At 33.4% G+C, this 22,683-nt stretch overlaps 1 protein-coding gene across 5 annotated transcripts in view; it reads left to right on the top strand.

Moving 5' to 3' along the window:
• The first annotated feature begins 16,439 nt into the window (after positions 1-16,439).
• Positions 16,440-22,683, top strand: part of LOC140164689 (E3 ubiquitin-protein ligase RNF34-like) — a 67,865-nt gene continuing 61,621 nt past the window's right edge. Inside the window, exon 1 of one of the 5 annotated variants that reach the window (XM_072188040.1) lies at positions 16,440-16,542. The gene's annotated coding sequence lies outside the window, so the exon portion shown is untranslated. Of the gene's footprint in view, positions 16,652-22,683 lie in introns of all 5 variants that reach the window. The other 4 variants (XM_072188043.1, XM_072188039.1, XM_072188042.1 and 1 more) reach the window with 4 other exon arrangements.

Raw genomic sequence — 22,683 nt, 5'->3', positions numbered from 1 at the left:
CACCACATCCTTGATCTTGATATTTTTATATGAAACAGTTCACTTTAACAATTACCTAATATTCACATTACATACTTGATCTTTGAGTTTTTATAGAATATCAGTGACAAATCTCATCCGTCACATCCTTGATCTTGATCTTTTTATATGAAACGATTCACTTTAACAAGTTCCTAATATTTACATTACATTCTTGATCTTCGAGTTTTTATAGAATATCAATGACAAATCTCATCCGCCACGTCCTTGATCTTGATCTTTTTAAATGAAGTAGTTCACTTTAACAATTTCATAATATTTACATTACATCCTTGATCTTTGAGTTTTTATAGAATATCAATGACAAATCTCATCCGGTACATCCTTGATCTTGATCTTTTTAAATGAAGCAGTTCACTTTAACAATTTCCTAATATTTACATTACATACTTGATCTTTGAGTTTTATAGAATATCAGTGACAAATCTCATCCGCCATATCCTTGATCTTGATCTTTTTATATGAAACAGTTCACTTTAACAATTACCTAAGATTCACATTACATCCTTGATCTTCGAGGTTTTATAGAATATCAATGACAAATCTCATCCGCCACATCCTTGATCTTGATCTATTTATATGAAACAGTTCACTTTAACAATTACCTAATATTCACATTATATCTTTGATCTTTGAGTTTTATAGAATATCAATGACAAATCTCATCCGCCACATCCTTGATCATGATCTTTTTCTATGAAACAGTTCACTTGAACAATTTCCTTATATTTACATTACATCCTTGATCTTCGCGTTTTTATAGAATATCAATCACAAATCTCATCCGCCACATCTTTGATCTTTATCTTTATATATGAAACGATTCGCTTTAACAATTTCCTAATATTCACATTACATCCTTTGAGTTTTTCACTTTAGCAATTACCTAAGATTCACATTACATCCTTGATCTTTGAGTTTTTATAGAATATCAGTGACAAATCTCATCCGCCACATCCTTGATCTTGATCTTTTTATATGAAACGATTCACTTTAACAAGTTCCTAATATTTACATTACATCCTTGATCTTTGAGTTTTATAGAATATCAATGACAAATCTCATCCGCGACATCCTTGATCTTGATCTTTTTAAATGAAGCAGTTCACTTTAACAATTTCCTAATATTCATATTACATCCTTGATCTTTGAGTTTTTATAGAATATCAGTTACAAATCTCATCCACCACATCCTTGATCTTGATATTTTTATATGAAACGATTCACTTTAACAATTTCCTAATATTTACATTACATCCTTGAGCTTCGAGTTTTTATAGAATATCAGTTACAAATCTCATCCGCCACATCCTTGATCTTGATATTTTTATATGAAACAGTTCACTTTAACAATTACCTAATATTCATATTACATCCTTGATCTTTGAGTTTTTATAGAATATCAGTGACAAATCTCATCCGCCACATCCTTGATCTTGATCTTTTTATATGAAACAGTTCACTTTAACAAGTTCCTAATACGCACATTGCATCCTTGATCTTTGAATTTTTATAGAATATCAGTGACAAATCTCATCCGCCACATCCTTGATCTTTATCTTTCTATATGAACAGTTCACTTTAACAATTTCCTAATATTCACATTACATCCTTGATCTTTGAGTTTTTATAGAATATCAGTGACAAATCTCATCCGCCAGATCCTTGATCTTGATCTTTTTATATGAAACGATTCACTTTAACAATTTCCTAATATTTACATTACATACTTGATCTTTGAGTTTTATAGAATATCAGTGACAAATCACATCCGCCATATCCTTGATCTTGAGCTTTTTATATGAAACAGTTCACTTTAACAATTACCTAAGATTCACATTACATCCTTGATCTTCGAGGTTTTATAGAGTATCAATGACAAATCTCATCCGCCACATCCTTGATCTTGATCTTTTTATATGAAACAGTTCACTTTAACAATTACCTAATATTCACATTATATCTTTGATCTTTGAGTTTTTATAGAATATCAGTGACAAATCTCATCCGCCACATCCTTGATCATGATCTTTTTTCTATGAAACAGTTCACTTGAACAATTTCCTTATATTTACATTACATCCTTGATCTTCGCGTTTTTATAGAATATCAATCACAAATCTCATCCGCCACATCTTTGATCTTTATCTTTATATATGAAACGATTCGCTTTAACAATTTCCTAATATTCACATTACATCCTTTGAGTTTTTCACTTTAGCAATTACCTAAGATTCACATTACATACTTGATCTTTGATATCTTTTTATAGAATATCAGTGACAAATCTCATCCGCCACATCCTTGATCTTGATCTTTTTATATGAAACGATTCACTTTAACAAGTTCCTAATATTTACATTACATCCTTGATCTTTGAGTTTTATAGAATATCAATGACAAATCTCATCCGCGACATCCTTGATCTTGATCTTTTTAAATGAAGCAGTTCACTTTAACAATTTCCTAATATTCATATTACATCCTTGATCTTTGAGTTTTTATAGAATATCAGTGACAAATCTCATCCGCCACATCCTTGATCTTGATCTTTTTAAATGAAGCAGTTCACTTTAACAATTTCCTAATATTTACATTACATCCTTGAGCTTCGAGTTTTTATAGAATATCAGTTACAAATCTCATCCGCCACATCCTTGATCTTGATATTTTTATATGAAACAGTTCACTTTAACAATTACCTAATATTCATATTACATCCTTGATCTTTGAGTTTTTATAGAATATCAGTGACAAATCTCATCCGCCACATCCTTGATCTTGATCTTTTTATATGAAACAGTTCACTTTAACAAGTTCCTAATACTCACATTGCATCCTTGATCTTTGAATTTTTATAGAATATCAGTGACAAATCTCATCCGCCACATCCTTGATCTTTATCTTTCTATATGAAACAGTTCACTTTAACAATTTCCTAATATTCACATTACATCCTTGATCTCTGAGTTTTTATAGAATATCAGTGACAAATCTCATCCGCCAGATCCTTGATCTTGATCTTTTTATATGAAACGATTCACTTTAACAAGTTCCTAATATTTACATTACATCCTTGATCTTTGAGTTTTATAGAATATCAATGACAAATCTCATCCGCGACATCCTTGATCTTGATCTTTTTAAATGAAGCAGTTCACTTTAACAATTTCCTAATATTCATATTACATCCTTGATCTTTGAGTTTTTATACAATATCAGTTACAAATCTCATCCACCACATCCTTGATCTTGATATTTTTATATGAAACGATTCACTTTAACAAGTTCCTAATATTTACATTACATTCTTGATCTTTGAGTTTTATTGAATATCAGTGACAAATCTCATCCGCCACATCCTTGATCTTGATCTTTTTATATAAAACAGTTCACTTTAACAATTTCCTAATATTTACATTACATCCTTGATCTTTGGGTTTTTATAGAATATCAGTTACAAATCTCATCCACCACATCCTTGATCTTGATATTTTTATATGAAACAGTTCACTTTAACAATTACCTAATATTCACATTACATACTTGATCTTTGAGTTTTTATAGAATATCAGTGACAAATCTCATCCGTCACATCCTTGATCTTGATCTTTTATATGAAACGATTCACTTTAACAAGTTCCTAATATTTACATTACATTCTTGATCTTCGAGTTTTTATAGAATATCAATGACAAATCTCATCCGCCACGTCCTTGATCTTCATCTTTTTAAATGAAGTAGTTCACTTTAACAATTTCATAATATTTACATTACATCCTTGATCTTTGAGTTTTTATAGAATATCAATGACAAATCTCATCCGGTACATCCTTGATCTTGATCTTTTTAAATGAAGCAGTTCACTTTAACAATTTCCTAATATTTACATTACATACTTGATCTTTGAGTTTTATAGAATATCAGTGACAAATCTCATCCGCCATATCCTTGATCTTGATCTTTTTATATGAAACAGTTCACTTTAACAATTACCTAAGATTCACATTACATCCTTGATCTTCGAGGTTTTATAGAATATCAATGACAAATCTCATCCGCCACATCCTTGATCTTGATCTATTTATATGAAACAGTTCACTTTAACAATTACCTAATATTCACATTATATCTTTGATCTTTGAGTTTTTATAGAATATCAGTGACAAATCTCATCCGCCACATCCTTGATCATGATCTTTTTTCTATGAAACAGTTCACTTGAACAATTTCCTTATATTTACATTACATCCTTGATCTTCGCGTTTTTATAGAATATCAATCACAAATCTCATCCGCCACATCTTTGATCTTTATCTTTATATATGAAACGATTCGCTTTAACAATTTCCTAATATTCACATTACATCCTTTGAGTTTTTCACTTTAGCAATTACCTAAGATTCACATTACATCCTTGATCTTTGAGTTTTTATAGAATATCAGTGACAAATCTCATCCGCCACATCCTTGATCTTGATCTTTTTATATGAAACGATTCACTTTAACAAGTTCCTAATATTTACATTACATCCTTGATCTTTGAGTTTTATAGAATATCAATGACAAATCTCATCCGCGACATCCTTGATCTTGATCTTTTAAATGAAGCAGTTCACTTTAACAATTTCCTAATATTCATATTACATCCTTGATCTTTGAGTTTTTATAGAATATCAGTTACAAATCTCATCCACCACATCCTTGATCTTGATATTTTTATATGAAACGATTCACTTTAACAAGTTCCTAATATTTACATTACATTCTTGATCTTTGAGTTTTATAGAATATCAGTGACAAATCTCATCCGCCACATCCTTGATCTTGATCTTTTTAAAAACAGTTCACTTTAACAATTTCCTAATATTTACATTACATCCTTGATCTTTGAGTTTTTATAGAATATCAGTTACAAATCTCATCCACTACATCCTTGATCTTGATATTTTTATATGAAACAGTTCACTTTAACAATTACCTAATATTCACATTACATACTTGATCTTTGAGTTTTTATAGAATATCAGTGACAAATCTCATCCGTCACATCCTTGATCTTGATCTTTTTATATGAAACGATTCACTTTAACAAGTTCCTAATATTTACATTACATTCTTGATCTTCGAGTTTTTATAGAATATCAATGACAAATCTCATCCGCCACGTCCTTGATCTTGATCTTTTTAAATGAAGTAGTTCACCTTAACAATTTCATAATATTTACATTACATCCTTGATCTTTGAGTTTTTATAGAAAATCAATGACAAATCTTATCCGGTACATCCTTGATCTTGATCTTTTTAAATGAAACGATTCACTTTAACAAGTTCCTAATATTTACATTACATTCTTGAGCTTTGAGTTTTATAGAATATCAGTGACAAATCTCATCCGCCACATCCTTGATCTTGATCTTTTTAAAAACAGTTCACTTTAACAATTTCCTAATATTTACATTACATCCTTGATCTTTGAGTTTTTATAGAATATCAGTTACAAATCTCATCCACCACATCCTTGATCTTGATATTTTTATATGAAACAGTTCACTTTAACAATTACCTAATATTCACATTACATACTTGATCTTTGAGTTTTTATAGAATATCAGTGACAAATCTCATCCGTCACATCCTTGATCTTGATCTTTTATATGAAACGATTCACTTTAACAAGTTCCTAATATTTACATTACATTCTTGATCTTCGAGTTTTATAGAATATCAATGACAAATCTCATCCGCCACGTCCTTGATCTTGATCTTTTAAATGAAGTAGTTCACTTTAACAATTTCATAATATTTACATTACATCCTTGATCTTTGAGTTTTTATAGAATATCAGTTACAAATCTCATCCACCACATCCTTGATCTTGATATTTTTATATGAAACAGTTCACTTTAACAATTACCTAATATTCACATTACATACTTGATCTTTGAGTTTTTATAGAATATCAGTGACAAATCTCATCCGTCACATCCTTGATCTTGATCTTTTTATATGAAACGATTCACTTTAACAAGTTCCTAATATTTACATTACATTCTTGATCTTCGAGTTTTGATAGAATATCAATGACAAATCTCATCCGCCACGTCCTTGATCTTGATCTTTTTAAATAAAGTAGTTCACTTTAACAATTTCATAATATTTACATTACATCCTTGATCTTTGAGTTTTTATAGAATATCAATGACAAATCTCATCCGGTACATCCTTGATCTTGATCTTTTTAAATGAAACGATTCACTTTAACAAGTTCCTAATATTTACATTACATTCTTGAGCTTTGAGTTTTATAGAATATCAGTGACAAATCTCATCCGCCACATCCTTGATCTTGATCTTTTTATATAAAACAGTTCACTTTAACAATTTCCTAATATTTACATTACATCCTTGATCTTTGAGTTTTTATAGAATATCAGTTACAAATCTCATCCACCACATCCTTGATCTTGATATTTTTATATGAAACAGTTCACTTTAACAATTACCTAATATTCACATTACATACTTGATCTTTGAGTTTTTATAGAATATCAGTGACAAATCTCATTCGTCACATCCTTGATCTTGATCTTTTTATATGAAACGATTCACTTTAACAAGTTCCTAATATTTACATTACATTCTTGATCTTCGAGTTTTTATAGAATATCAATGACAAATCTCATCCGCCACGTCCTTGATCTTGATCTTTTTAAATGAAGTAGTTCACTTTAACAATTTCCTAATATTCATATTACATCCTTGATCTTTGAGTTTTTATAGAATATCAGTGACAAATCTCATCCGCCACATCCTTGATCTTGATCTTTTTTTATGAAGCAGTTCACTTTAACAATTTCCTAATATTTACATTACATCCTTGAGCTTCGAGTTTTTATAGAATATCAGTTACAAATCTCATCCGCCACATCCTTGATCTTGATATTTTTATATGAAACAGTTCACTTTAACAATTACCTAATATTCATATTACATCCTTGATCTTTGAGTTTTTATAGAATATCAGTGACAAATCTCATCCGCCACATCCTTGATCTTGATCTTTTTATATGAAACAGTTCACTTTAACAAGTTCCTAATACTCACATTGCATCCTTGATCTTTGAATTTTTATAGAATATCAGTGACAAATCTCATCCGCCACATCCTTGATCTTTATCTTTCTATATGAAACAGTTCACTTTAACAATTTCCTAATATTCACATTACATCCTTGATCTTTGAGTTTTTATAGAATATCAGTGACAAATCTCATCCGCCAGATCCTTGATCTTGATCTTTTTATATGAAACGATTCACTTTAACAAGTTCCTAATATTTACATTACATCCTTGATCTTTGAGTTTTATAGAATATCAATGACAAATCTCATCCGCGACATCCTTGATCTTGATCTTTTAAATGAAGCAGTTCACTTTAACAATTTCCTAATATTCATATTACATCCTTGATCTTTGAGTTTTTATACAATATCAGTTACAAATCTCATCCACCACATCCTTGATCTTGATATTTTTATATGAAACGATTCACTTTAACAAGTTCCTAATATTTACATTACATTCTTGATCTTTGAGTTTTATTGAATATCAGTGACAAATCTCATCCGCCACATCCTTGATCTTGATCTTTTTATATAAAACAGTTCACTTTAACAATTTCCTAATATTTACATTACATCCTTGATCTTTGGGTTTTTATAGAATATCAGTTACAAATCTCATCCACCACATCCTTGATCTTGATATTTTTATATGAAACAGTTCACTTTAACAATTACCTAATATTCACATTACATACTTGATCTTTGAGTTTTTATAGAATATCAGTGACAAATCTCATCCGTCACATCCTTGATCTTGATCTTTTTTTATGAAACGATTCACTTTAACAAGTTCCTAATATTTACATTACATTCTTGATCTTCGAGTTTTATAGAATATCAATGACAAATCTCATCCGCCACGTCCTTGATCTTGATCTTTTTAAATGAAGTAGTTCACTTTAACAATTTCATAATATTTACATTACATCCTTGATCTTTCAGTTTTTATAGAATATCAATGACAAATCTCATCCGGTACATCCTTGATCTTGATCTTTTTAAATGAAGCAGTTCACTTTAACAATTTCCTAATATTTACATTACATACTTGATCTTTGAGTTTTATAGAATATCAGTGACAAATCTCATCCGCCATATCCTTGATCTTGATCTATTTATATGAAACAGTTCACTTTAACAATTACCTAATATTCACATTATATCTTTGATCTTTGAGTTTTTATAGAATATCAGTGACAAATCTCATCCGCCACATCCTTGATCATGATCTTTTTTCTATGAAACAGTTCACTTGAACAATTTCCTTATATTTACATTACATCCTTGATCTTCGCGTTTTTATAGAATATCAATCACAAATCTCATCCGCCACATCTTTGATCTTTATCTTTATATATGAAACGATTCGCTTTAACAATTTCCTAATATTCACATTACATCCTTTGAGTTTTTCACTTTAGCAATTACCTAAGATTCACATTACATCCTTGATCTTTGAGTTTTTATAGAATATCAGTGACAAATCTCATCCGCCACATCCTTGATCTTGATCTTTTTATATGAAACGATTCACTTTAACAAGTTCCTAATATTTACATTACATCCTTGATCTTTGAGTTTTATAGAATATCAATGACAAATCTCATCCGCGACATCCTTGATCTTGATCTTTTTAAATGAAGCAGTTCACTTTAACAATTTCCTAATATTCATATTACATCCTTGATCTTTGAGTTTTTATAGAATATCAGTTACAAATCTCATCCACCACATCCTTGATCTTGATATTTTTATATGAAACGATTCACTTTAACAAGTTCCTAATATTTACATTACATTCTTGATCTTTGAGTTTTATAGAATATCAGTGACAAATCTCATCCGCCACATCCTTGATCTTGATCTTTTTATATAAAACAGTTCACTTTAACAATTTCCTAATATTTACATTACATCCTTGATCTTTGAGTTTTTTATAGAATATCAGTTACAAATCTCATCCACCACATCCTTGATCTTGATATTTTTATATGAAACAGTTCACTTTAACAATTACCTAATATTCACATTACATACTTGATCTTTGAGTTTTTATAGAATATCAGTGACAAATCTCATCCGTCACATCCTTGATCTTGATCTTTGTATATGAAACGATTCACTTTAACAAGTTCCTAATATTTACATTACATTCTTGATCTTCGAGTTTTTATAGAATATCAATGACAAATCTCATCCGCCACGTCCTTGATCTTGATCTTTTTAAATGAAGTAGTTCACCTTAACAATTTCATAACATTTACATTACATCCTTGATCTTTGAGTTTTTATAGAAAATCAATGACAAATCTTATCCGGTACATCCTTGATCTTGATCTTTTTAAATGAAACGATTCACTTTAACAAGTTCCTAATATTTACATTACATTCTTGAGCTTTGAGTTTTATAGAATATCAGTGACAAATCTCATCCGCCACATCCTTGATCTTGATCTTTTTATATAAAACAGTTCACTTTAACAATTTCCTAATATTTACATTACATCCTTGATCTTTGAGTTTTTATAGAATATCAGTTACAAATCTCATCCACCACATCCTTGATCTTGATATTTTTATATGAAACAGTTCACTTTAACAATTACCTAATATTCACATTACATACTTGATCTTTGAGTTTTTATAGAATATCAGTGACAAATCTCATCCGTCACATCCTTGATCTTGATCTTTTTATATGAAACGATTCACTTTAACAAGTTCCTAATATTTACATTACATTCTTGATCTTCGAGTTTTTATAGAATATCAATGACAAATCTCATCCGCCACGTCCTTGATCTTGATCTTTTTAAATGAAGTAGTTCACTTTAACAATTTCATAATATTTACATTACATCCTTGATCTTTGAGTTTTTATAGAATATCAGTTACAAATCTCATCCACCACATCCTTGATCTTGATATTTTTATATGAAACAGTTCACTTTAACAATTACCTAATATTCACATTACATACTTGATCTTTGAGTTTTTATAGAATATCAGTGACAAATCTCATCCGTCACATCCTTGATCTTGATCTTTTTATATGAAACGATTCACTTTAACAAGTTCCTAATATTTACATTACATTCTTGATCTTCGAGTTTTTATAGAATATCAATGACAAATCTCATCCGCCACGTCCTTGATCTTGATCTTTTTAAATGAAGTAGTTCACTTTAACAATTTCATAATATTTACATTACATCCTTGATCTTTGAGTTTTTATAGAATATCAATGACAAATCTCATCCGGTACATCCTTGATCTTGATCTTTTTAAATGAAACGATTCACTTTAACAAGTTCCTAATATTTACATTACATTCTTGAGCTTTGTGTTTTATAGAATATCAGTGACAAATCTCATCCGCCACATCCTTGATCTTGATCTTTTTATATAAAACAGTTCACTTTAACAATTTCCTAATATTTACATTACATCCTTGATCTTTGAGTTTTTATAGAATATCAGTTACAAATCTCATCCACCACATCCTTGATCTTGATATTTTTATATGAAACAGTTCACTTTAACAATTACCTAATATTCACATTACATACTTGATCTTTGAGTTTTTATAGAATATCAGTGACAAATCTCATCCGTCACATCCTTGATCTTGATCTTTTTATATGAAACGATTCACTTTAACAAGTTCCTAATATTTACATTACATTCTTGATCTTCGAGTTTTTATAGAATATCAATGACAAATCTCATCCGCCACGTCCTTGATCTTGATCTTTTTAAATGAAGTAGTTCACTTTAACAATTTCATTATATTTACATTACATCCTTGATCTTTGAATTTTTATAGAATATCAATGACAAATCTCATCCGGTACATCCTTGATCTTGATCTTTTTAAATGAAGCAGTTCACTTTAACAATTTCCTAATATTTACATTACATCCTTGATCTTCGAGGTTTTATAGAATATCAATGACAAATCTCATCCGCCACATCCTTGATCTTGATCTTTTTATATGAAACAGTTCACTTTAACAATTACCTAATATTCACATTATATCTTTGATCTTTGAGTTTTTATAGAATATCAGTGACAAATCTCATCCGCCACATCCTTGATCATGATCTTTTTCTATGAAACAGTTCACTTGAACAATTTCCTTATATTTACATTACATCCTTGATCTTCGCGTTTTTATAGAATATCAATCACAAATCTCATCCGCCACATCTTTGATCTTTATCTTTATATATGAAACGATTCGCTTTAACAATTTCCTAATATTCACATTACATCCTTTGAGTTTTTCACTTTAGCAATTACCTAAGATTCACGTTACATCCTTGATCTTTGAGTTTTTATAGAATATCAGTGACAAATCTCATCCGCCACATCCTTGATCTTGATCTTTTTATATGAAACGATTCACTTTAACAAGTTCCTAATATTTACATTACATCCTTGATCTTTGAGTTTTATAGAATATCAATGACAAATCTCATCCGCGACATCCTTGATCTTGATCTTTTTAAATGAAGCAGTTCACTTTAACAATTTCCTAATATTCATATTACATCCTTGATCTTTGAGTTTTTATAGAATATCAGTTACAAATCTCATCCACCACATCCTTGATCTTGATATTTTTATATGAAACGATTCACTTTAACAAGTTCCTAATATTTACATTACATTCTTGATCTTTGAGTTTTATAGAATATCAGTGACAAATCTCATCCGCCACATCCTTGATTTTGATCTTTTTATATAAAACAGTTCACTTTAACAATTTCCTAATATTTACATTACATCCTTGATCTTTGAGTTTTTATAGAATATCAGTTACAAATCTCATCCACCACATCCTTGATCTTGATATTTTTATATAAAACAGTTCACTTTAACAATTTCCTAATATTTACATTATATCCTTGATCTTTGAGTTTTTATAGAATATCAGTTACAAATCTCATCCACCACATCCTTGATCTTGATATTTTGATATGAAACAGTTCACTTTAACAATTACCTAATATTCACATTACATACTTGATCTTTGAGTTTTTATAGAATATCAGTGACAAATATCATCCGCCACATCCTTGATCTTGATCTTTTTATATGAAACGATTCACTTTAACAAGTTCCTAATATTTACATTACATTCTTGATCTTCGAGTTTTTATAGAATATCAATGACAAATCTCATCCGCCACATCCTGGATCTTGATCTTTTTAAATGAAGCAGTTCACTTTAACAATTTCCTAATATTTACATTACATCCTTGATCTTTGAGTTTTTATAGAATATCAATGACAAATCTCATCCGGTACATCCTTGATCTTGATCTTTTTAAATGAAGCAGTTCACTTTAACAATTTCCTAATATTTACATTACATCCTTGATCTTTGAGTTTTTATAGAATATCAGTGACAAATCTCATCCGCCACATCCTTGATCTTGATCTTTTTATATGAAACAGTTCACTTTAACAAGTTCCTAATATTTACATTACATTCTTGATTTTGAGTTTTTATAGAATATTAGTGGCAAATCTCATCCGCCACATCCTTGATCTTGATCTTTTTATATGAAACAGTTCACTTCAACAATAATTACCTAAGATTCACATTACATCCTTGATCTTTGAGTTTTTCACTTTAGCAATTACCTAAGATTCACATTAGGCCTACATCCTTGATCTTTGAGTTTTTATAGAATAGGCCTAGTGGTACATTACTTGCACGCGTCTACTGTAGATGTGTATTGATCATTGATTGAAGTAGTGCATTGCTCACATTAATTGTAGGTCTATGTGTGAAATAATATGTTATTTGATATTTAAGATAAACTTGTTAATTAACCATTTACTACTACTAATAAAAACGGGAATAAAATGCAGTAGACAAAATATTATATAGAATGTCCCACCGTAACATTTGTAGCTGTTCCCCCTGGTAAGTTGTGTGTTTCTTGTCAGGGAGAGCTCATACATATACCTGTGCTAACTCAGTGCACACAAGAAATGTCTTTAATGCAGACAGGTGTTGTCAACATGCTTTATACTGTTCAACTTCTGCAAGGATAATCTATTCTAGTGTTCTACTTTAATTATATTAATCCATCTGAAGTGTACTGGAAGATGAGCAATTAACAAAACCTCAATTGATGTGAATATTTTAATGTCAACAATGTACCCTTTATAACGAGAGTGGTGCCCACAGGGCCAAAAATGTGCAACTTGTCAGGGGAGATGGCTACTTACCAAAAGTGGGTAAACCAATAGTTTCAAGTTTCTCTTGACTGTGTGGAATGCATGATCCTCCGCCAGCTGACTTCTATCCTCGCATCCAAGCCGCCTGTTCCTCATTGCCCAAGTTATTAGCGTCCCCCAACAGTTGCGGCGCCACGGGGGGGCATGAGGGGAAATTCCTCCCAGTCAGAACTCTTCCCCCTGTTTCCCCCAGTAAAAACCCAAAATTACGAACATTTCCACTCTTTGCGGCAATTTTGCGCAAAATTGGTCGATTTTGTCCCCCCCCCCTGAAATTCACTTAGCCCCCTCAATTCCCCCCCCCCACCAAACCAAGCACCATGTTTAGGTTTGGGTTGCGCCCGTTGCGTTTCCCGCGAACAATTACACTTGCGAGTTCTGCGGACCTTGCCGGACACCACGTGAAAGCAGGGGCGTAGCCAGCTTTCTTGGTCAGGGGGAGGGGGGGGGGAATAAAATTTCAAGGGCACAGCTGAAAAAATTGCAGTTGTAATAACATAGAATGTTTGTTTTTAGAGAGACTGTACATGTCTTCGAGCTTTACGGGTTTATTGGGACGATGTGCGTGCGTAGCGCGGAAAAAAATTGAATTTGACACTATTTTTGGCCATGATGGACAATGTGCGCGCGCAGCGGGCAATAATTTTGTATTTTACACTATTCTGTGCCATGATGGGGGTTAATTTTGAGGGAAAAAGGTCGGCTCCTTGCCCTTTTTTTTTCTTTCCCTTCTTTGCCCTTTGGTCAGAGGGCACTTTTTCTTTCATTTTTTGTCAGGGGGCCCCCTGCCCCCTCCCCACACACACACTGCTGGCTACGCTACTGCGTGAAAGACTAAGCCTGAAGTGCTATAGGTTTAATTCCAGTAAAATTCAAGCTTTTGCTGGCCTGAAATGGGACCAGCATATTAGTGTATGTTATGGCTTTCGAGCTAACTAACCGTTTGGTCTGAAATGGACATGCTTCTATATCTCGAAATGTCACGAAGGTAGGTTATGCCAAAACAATCTTGCCCCCCCCAAATGCCCGAAAAACATTTGCCCACCACCCCATTTGAAGTGCAAAAAAAAACTTTGCCCCCCCCCTTTACACATGCAATATTTTGGGTCTTAAATGGTCTTATTGTATAATATGAGCGCGAGGGTAGGCCTAGCGAGCAAGAAATTTTGCATGCCCTGATTTTAACGTGTTTCTAACGTTTTCCTACACCTTTTTAGGGCGTAGGAACGGTGCCCAAAACATCTGTGTGAAAAATCGCCCTCCCCTCTCGACCTGCTATAAATTGCTTGACCCCCCCCCCTTTCCATTGGCCGCGTACCATGGTCGCTCCTCTGACCCGGGGAGCTGACGAAAGGTAAAGTGCCGCCCCTTCATAAGGTTGACCATTTGGGGGGGTGGGTCGGTGCCGAAAGTTTAGGCCTAACTAAAGGCTCTAGCGACCTAAAACCCCAAACTATTATTGTAGGGGAGAGCGGGGAGTGTTCGCCCTATTTTTTTCTGACCTGAGCCTAGCGATGTCAATTTTAAGGTTAGGGATGACCTGATTAGCCCATGTGAAAGCCCTATGTCTTAGCTATATACGGCCACAATCCCAGAACTATAGGCCTTACAATAGCAACAGGATAGAGCAAACAAAACAGTTTTGCAAAGTGGCGAACTTGCCCCATATTGGGGCAGGTTCGCCCATATGGTGGGGTAAGTTCACCCTAATCACAAAAAAAAGATTTAAACATTGCATAACTATAACATATTCAATGCAAACATTTAGCAAGAGTATACAGGGCATTCATTCTCTTCTGGGGAGTCACTAAATTTGTTGCAGGGGTCGGGTCATGGTAAAATGTAGGGGTCCAAAGTGAGCTTTAAACGTATCATGTTTACAACTTCGGGGAGATTATGGATCAGGACATAAACGGTGGTATGAGTAATACTGATACCACATAACTTTGAAAAACATGCTTTTCAGTAGTTTTACCTTGTTTAATGGTATAATTATCAATATTTTGCATAATACGCTGATGGGGCAGGTCCGCCCTCCAGTTTGGGGCACGTCCGCCTGGGGAAGATCTTGGGCGAACATGCCCCATCCTCAAAGGGCGAACGTGCCCTTGTGCACATTTTTGTATTTTCTTCAGGGTATGCAAAATACAAATCGAATAAGGAGTTTATAACTGCATTAAATCTTTGAGAAATCCCATATGTTCCCAACACAGATTCCCATTAAAACCATCTGTATTTATGTATCAATGATAAATACAACATTATAATGCAACAAAAAATTACGTTTTGGTGTAATTTTTTTGTTTTGGCTGCAGTTCGATGAACACGTCCCTATATGTCGCGTAGCTAATATGAGAAGTTTATAATGACCTATGTCACCTAATTTTGCCATCAAATCCCCCGATAGCCGTAGTGCTGAGAAACAAGGGGTGGGCGAACCTGCCCCTAGGGTGAACACTCCCCGCTCTCCCCTACAGTTCCATTTCTTTCAAATCTTTTTAAACCTTGTTCATTGAATTCTTCCACTTTTTTAAATAATTCTTTTTGCTGCTCCTTCCGTCCTTCAGTCGCTCCTTTTTTGCCGCCCCTGCTTTTACCCTGGGGACTCTTGCACCCAAAGCCCCCGCAATAAAAATATGTGCATGCTTTCAACCAAAAAATGCTTGCCCCCCTTTTTTTTTTTGGCTTGCCCTTCTTTTTGCCTCCCCCACTTTTACCGGGGACTCTTGCCCTCGGCCCCAAGCCCGCCCCCCCCAAAGAAAATGTGCATGCTTTCAACCTGAAAATGCGCTTGCCCACCCCTTTTTTTTTTTTTTTCTCCCATCATCCCCACCCACCCTATAATTCACCGCTCCATAAATTGAACCACCCCTCTAGTCTCTGGCCTGTGGTTGCGATTATTACTTCCAATAAATTGACACGCAAATAGTGGTTTAAAATATCTGCGGAAGAGACTGAAGGCCAATTATAATTTTGTTGGTATTCAATATTTTCATATCACGCTTTTAAATCGGACTGCAATGAACCTTTGGCACGACGGGTAGCAATCACTGTCGCTGCGAAACATGGCGATCGTCAACAGTGAATGAGGAAGCTGACTTTTTATTCCATTTGACAGAGGTTTTGTAGCATTTTCTATTTTAGGAACGTATTTAATAAGTGATACAGTGTATGTGATCAAAAGCGGGTTCAAAGTGGGAGCACCGGATACCATCCCGTTGCCCGGAAGGTGGGATTTTGACGTTTATATTTTGCCCGTCATGATTTGCAAATGTCACTGTCACTGACGGCAATGTTGATGTTGTTGACTGTCATTTATTAAAAGTAGGCCTATGGACATCTGAGACGAATATATTTAGGTATATTCGTCTCAGATGGACATAAAGTTGTTTTCTTTAAACTTCCGTGGTCCGGGTACGCGCTGGTGAATTGCGATCGCGTAGAAGTGACAAGGTCGCCTACTAAGCGCCGTGCCGAAGACCAATGGGTCAGTCGGCTTGTTGTCAAGTGCATTGATCAGCCAATCAGCGCGATTGTTTATTGCTTTTGTGTTTACGCTCGTGTACGCGATACGCACAGGCACGACCACGGAAGTTCAAAGAAAACAACTTTACATGTAATAAATGTATATGTATGAATGCCTTCACCCATTCAAATGTGTTGTAATATTACATTGGTAATTAATGTTTGTTGTTTAATATCATCATGTATGTTACACTTTACTTCAAGAATCAGGACTTTGTCAGTTTGACCATTGATTGATTGTTGACCAGGCAGGCCAGGTCAATGTAAAATAAATAACAATGCACTGGCCACTGCTGCATAACAAGCAACAACTACAGTAAAATTAAATTAAGTATTTTTTGGCCAAACTGGAACATGCGCATTGCGTCCAAAAAGCCGTCCATGCAGCGTTCGAAATAGGGCCGGTCAGCCGGCCATTGGCCTGCAATTTTTTGGCCAGGCCGGTAACTTTCGTGACTAGCAGTCTAGTTGCCGGCCCGGCTGGCCGGTAACTTTTTAAAGGTTAAAGTGTTACCGGGTAGTTTTTAAACATGATTCATGGATAAGGCATCTGTCATTATTTATTTAATCACTTACAAAGCACGGTATAAATAAATTTAATAGTTTCAATCCGACAAAAATCAGTCCCGATCTTGCCAGAAACATTTACGGTTCAACCATCTCTTCGACCAGCCTAAGTTTTATTCTGTGAATTATATTAGTCCGAGTCGGACTCTAGAGTCTCTGATGTGGATCATGATTAACCTTAAAAATTGCTGTTTCGCCCATTTTGTACCATCTTATTTCTCAAATCGGTACCCATGTTTGATTTTTTTAACTAAAAAAAACCGACCGATTAAATGGTTTTTGACAAATTTTTCTCAAATCAGGACCCTACATATTTAGGGATTTTTTTCTCAAATCGGGACCCATGTTTAGGCATTTGTTACAGTTGCCAGTCCACTAAAGTTTAGACTCATAAAACTTACAGCTGGGACAACCTACACGTCCCTATTTTATACCTATTCAGAAGTATTATTATAATTATACAGTTCATTTTAAATATGCATGACAAATAATAATACGTCACTATTGAACTTGTTGTAACATTTAATTGACGGAAATAATTCAATACAATACTACTAGAAACGTCGAATTTATAAAATCTAAGAAAGCTAAATGTATGTAGAACTTAAAAACAATATGACCAATAGAAATGCCGTTCATACATAAAAAATTCCATCTTTCCCGGTATAAATCATTCTGGGACACCCTGTATATATCCCAGCTTATAATTTCCTGTTTCAAAGCTCAAAACGTTTTGGCCGGTAACTTTTCACTCGGGTCGGCAACTTTTCAGAGTTACAAGCCTGACTGGCCTGTAACCTTTTGAAGCATATTTCGAACACTCAGTTAACACATTTGCTAGTCAGTCAAAATGGCCTAAACCGGCAATACAAATTTACATTGAAATTTAAAAGAAGCTTTTTAAGAAGGAAACCTTCCTAAATATGTTGTCTATACTTCACTTGACCCAAATATATGATTTTTTTTTGGTGATGAGAGACTCGCACATGGAATTTCAGAGAGCTTTTGATAGCAGTTCCATTAAAAAAAGGTGCTATCGTCATGAGACTAAGATCTAGAAACACCCCCGTAATGCTGTTTTGGGGAATTTTGCTAGCAGAATCTTTTTGATGAAAGTCAATCTTTGACAAGATGTAACTTTGCTACGGAAAGTGCTATGACAAAAAGGTTTTCAGTGTTGGCTTTCTTTACTCAAGGGCTTTAATTTGATTTATAAAATGATGCGGTTTGATGGCAAATTTGAATTCACCTGGCATACCTAGATACTAAGCGTGTACGCAATGTAAGATGCGTAAATGCTTTCTTCTGGGAGACTGTGCCGCCCACGCTACATTTGTATGTTCGCGTGTGTTTATCGTGGAGCCACTATAATTTTTTCCAAGGTTTCTTTGTCAGCGTTAACCATTGCGTATTATATGCGCGACATCAAGCTTGTGCATTGGACCTTGTGCAAAATAATATGCGCTGGACGGCTAGCAGTACGCTTAATTTGTAAGCAAATCTGAACAACATTTTAGCATAAATTTATAGTTTAGCCAAGAAATACTTAATTTTATTGTCTAGTATGTAGGTAACCCAGGCAAACCTTAGTTTTAAAACACATTTGCTAGTCAGCCAAATTCGCCGACAATGTCAATGCATATTTACATAGAAATTTAAAACAACTGTTCGAAGAAGGAAACGTACATAAATATGTTTTCTATACTTCACTTGACCCAAATATATGATTTTTTATGGTGATAAGTCACTCGCACATGGAATTTTAGAGGGATTTGGATAGCAGTTCCATTAAAAAAAGCTGCTATCATAGTGAGACTAAGATCTAGAAACACCCCCGAAATGCCGTTTTGGGGAATTTTGCTAGCTGAAACTTTTTGATGAAAGTCAATCTTTGACAAGATGTAACTTTGCTACGGAAAGTGCTATGAAAAAATGGTTTTCAGTTTTGGCTTTGTTTACTCAAGGGCTTTGATTTGATATATAAAATGGGTGTCAGGACGTTTCGCCCCACACCAGTACATACCACTACCAGTTCGCCCCAATACACGTACATACATGACCAGTTAAGCCCCAATACACGCATACATACCACGACAAGTTCGCTTCCAATTGACTCACCGTGTAAACTGTAAAGTGCTGTGAGTGCAGTGCATGCGGTCATATGGCCAATCAATACAACTTCCAATTGTTTGCATTTATATTCATGTATTATGGAATAATCAATACGACCTATTCATATAATAATAATTAATATTATAGTAAAAATTATAGTATTATTATTATTTTCTTATGATAACAATAAAAATAACTATCATTATTATTAATAGTACTAGTACATGTATATATTAATCATATCTTAATTATTATAAAATTATTGAATCACTTTACATTGTGTTGTTTAATTTGTTTATTTAAACAAATTTGACGGTGTTCTATGAATTTTATGCCATTAAAATGTATTTATGTATTTATGAATTTGTCATGTTTTACAATCCATTGTTAAGTAACTAATACAATTTGTATTTTCAGTAGACAGTATGCAGTCAGCTGTGCAGTGCTGTTTTAAATAAACGTTGAGTATTTGTAACAATTTGGCTGGTGCTATAAACGTGTAATGCTATGAATTTGTTTAGAAACCCATGTGATTCAGCCCCGATATTCAGTTGAGCTGACTATGTTTATGTTATGAAAACATTTTATTTTTGATCATGTACTTTTCCATCCATATGGGTTTTTTTATACTTACCTATCGAGTATGTTTTTACAACCCCGAGAATTATTGGCCGTTTTTTTGAAATTTTTTTTTAGGCGTATATCGGGTGGAACGCGAATAAGAAAAAGTTGGGATTTTGTTTGCAAAAGCGGGTTAAAGCCCAGTAGGCCTATTAATACGATTTCGGTCAAATTTTAATTTGGTTATCCTTTGCCAGAATATTATTAGTAATGCTTAGCTCCTTTACCCACATGTCCTTCTTTTTTTCACGCAAAAGGCAAATTTTTGCTCCCAAGACCATTTTGTGGGAAAAGTCCTATTATGTTCAGATCTGCAGGCAGCCAAAAGATTTAATGGTGTCTTGCAGTGCATGCAGCATGCGTTTGAACGTATACATTATTATATCATCATGCATGGTACTGTATACTTTTAGTGTAGGGAGTGGGATTTTTGACGCCATACTAAACGTTTAACAATAACACCCTCCACACCCCGCCCGCCCGCCCACACGCACCCCACATAAAGTTCACCTTCATTCAGCAGTATAAACATTGAGCGGAAATGGAAAATGTTACTTTTATGCACATAAATCTGAATTTGAGTTTTCTTTCTCCAATAATTGAAATGGAAAATCTTTCCCAAATAATTTTGTTTCTTTGCTTGGTTAGTTGTTCTCTATACAACCACACCCGGTAGGCCTATACCGGTACCCCCACACACACACCCCCACACACAACACACATCGTCATGATCGGTCACCCATATACTCAAACATTAGGCCTACTCATGATAATGGTGTCTTCCAGTGCATGCAGCATGTATGAGACATTATTATATCTTCATGCATGGTAATGTATCCGGTATGTATACTTTTCATGCAAGAATGGGATTTCTGACGTTGTAGGCATACTAAACCTTTTAAAAACAACTATTTTTATAATATACACCCTCCACCCCGGGCTCCACCCCCCAAGTTACATAACGCACACCTTCATCAACAGTATTGAACAAAATAATTGAGCGCGAATTGGAAAATGTTACTTTTGCGCGCATAAATCCGAATAGTGAGTAATTGACCGATAAACGACGATGCTTGACAGTGTGTTTTTAGACAGCAAAGTCCCGGGGTTAAGTTCTGCTTAAAATTCGGGTTTTCGGGTTAAGCTATCAATAAACTGGTAGATTCCAAAATCAGAATTGTTCAGTATTATAAAGTGAGCCATTATAATTATGCAAGATAGCGTTGCATTCAATTACTTTTATTGTCACTAATCATCTGATATTTTTAACTCTTTATGACCATTTTACTATTGAATACTTTAATTTTAATAAACATCAGTATAATTTTGAGTTCAACGAAATGGGTTCATCTTGACTAATAATAACATATTTTTAATAAAATTCGACTATGGCATAGTCTAAAGAGCTTTTAAAATCCCCGATAAATTCTTGAATAGTAGCATTTCCATTAATGCAACATATTACATAGCCTATATATAATAACGTTAACATTAGAATGTAAATTTTGATAATGACTATTATCAGTAACAACCAGAGGGGCCTTAAATCAAATTTAAATAATCAAATTTAAATAATAAATAATGTGCACACCGCCTTCCAAATCTAGGTATATCAAACACCCAGATTTGGAAGTTAGGCCTATACTGAAGTGGTCCTTTGTTACCAAAAATAAACTATAGATGTTTGAATTGGTGAATTGGCGCAATATGGTACCTTTGTTGTCTGTGTCATGTGTTTTCTCATATTTTAGTATGAATTCAATAAAATAAGTAACCACTCGATGAACAATTATTACGGGTATACTCAACTGACAAATTACATTGATTAACAGTTTGAGCAAGTTTGAATGGGATGAAACTGAGTTAGTCTTATGCAGAATGAGATCAAACAAGAAAACTAAATGTATAAAAAACAGGGACATATATCCCACCTATCCCTTTGAGCAAGAGGATTTATAAATCATGATAGTCCAGGAAGAATTAATCCCTTTCTCTTTACTGGTAAATGGTCCCAATAGAAACACGCCTATTGACAGGCAAGTTGCAGAAATTAAGAAAAACAAAATGAATCATAATAACTGTCAATCACAATTATCAAAATTGTAAAAATACATTTATATTAGAGAAGTATGTCCTTTATAAATGTATCTGATATAAAAATACATTAGAGAAGTATGTCCTTTATAAATGTATCTGATATAAAAATACAAAATTATATAATCAAAATAATAGTATTTTAATTAAAGATATATAATTAATTTAGATTTATATCTTTGATTAACCAGTTTTGCAAACAAAATAATTGGATTTGTCTTCTTCATGGCGCACTGCCTCCCACGCCTTCGTCATAAACACAAAACACGGCCCGTAATTCTCGGGTCTTAATCAAATTGAGAGCAGACTACTTGACCCGGGACTTGTCAAGCAATCGATCGT

This window comes from Amphiura filiformis, chromosome 11 (assembly GCF_039555335.1).
Source record: "Amphiura filiformis chromosome 11, Afil_fr2py, whole genome shotgun sequence".
NCBI classification, from domain to species: domain Eukaryota; kingdom Metazoa; phylum Echinodermata; class Ophiuroidea; order Amphilepidida; family Amphiuridae; genus Amphiura; species Amphiura filiformis.
This window is presented reverse-complemented; position numbering and strand designations above follow the sequence as displayed.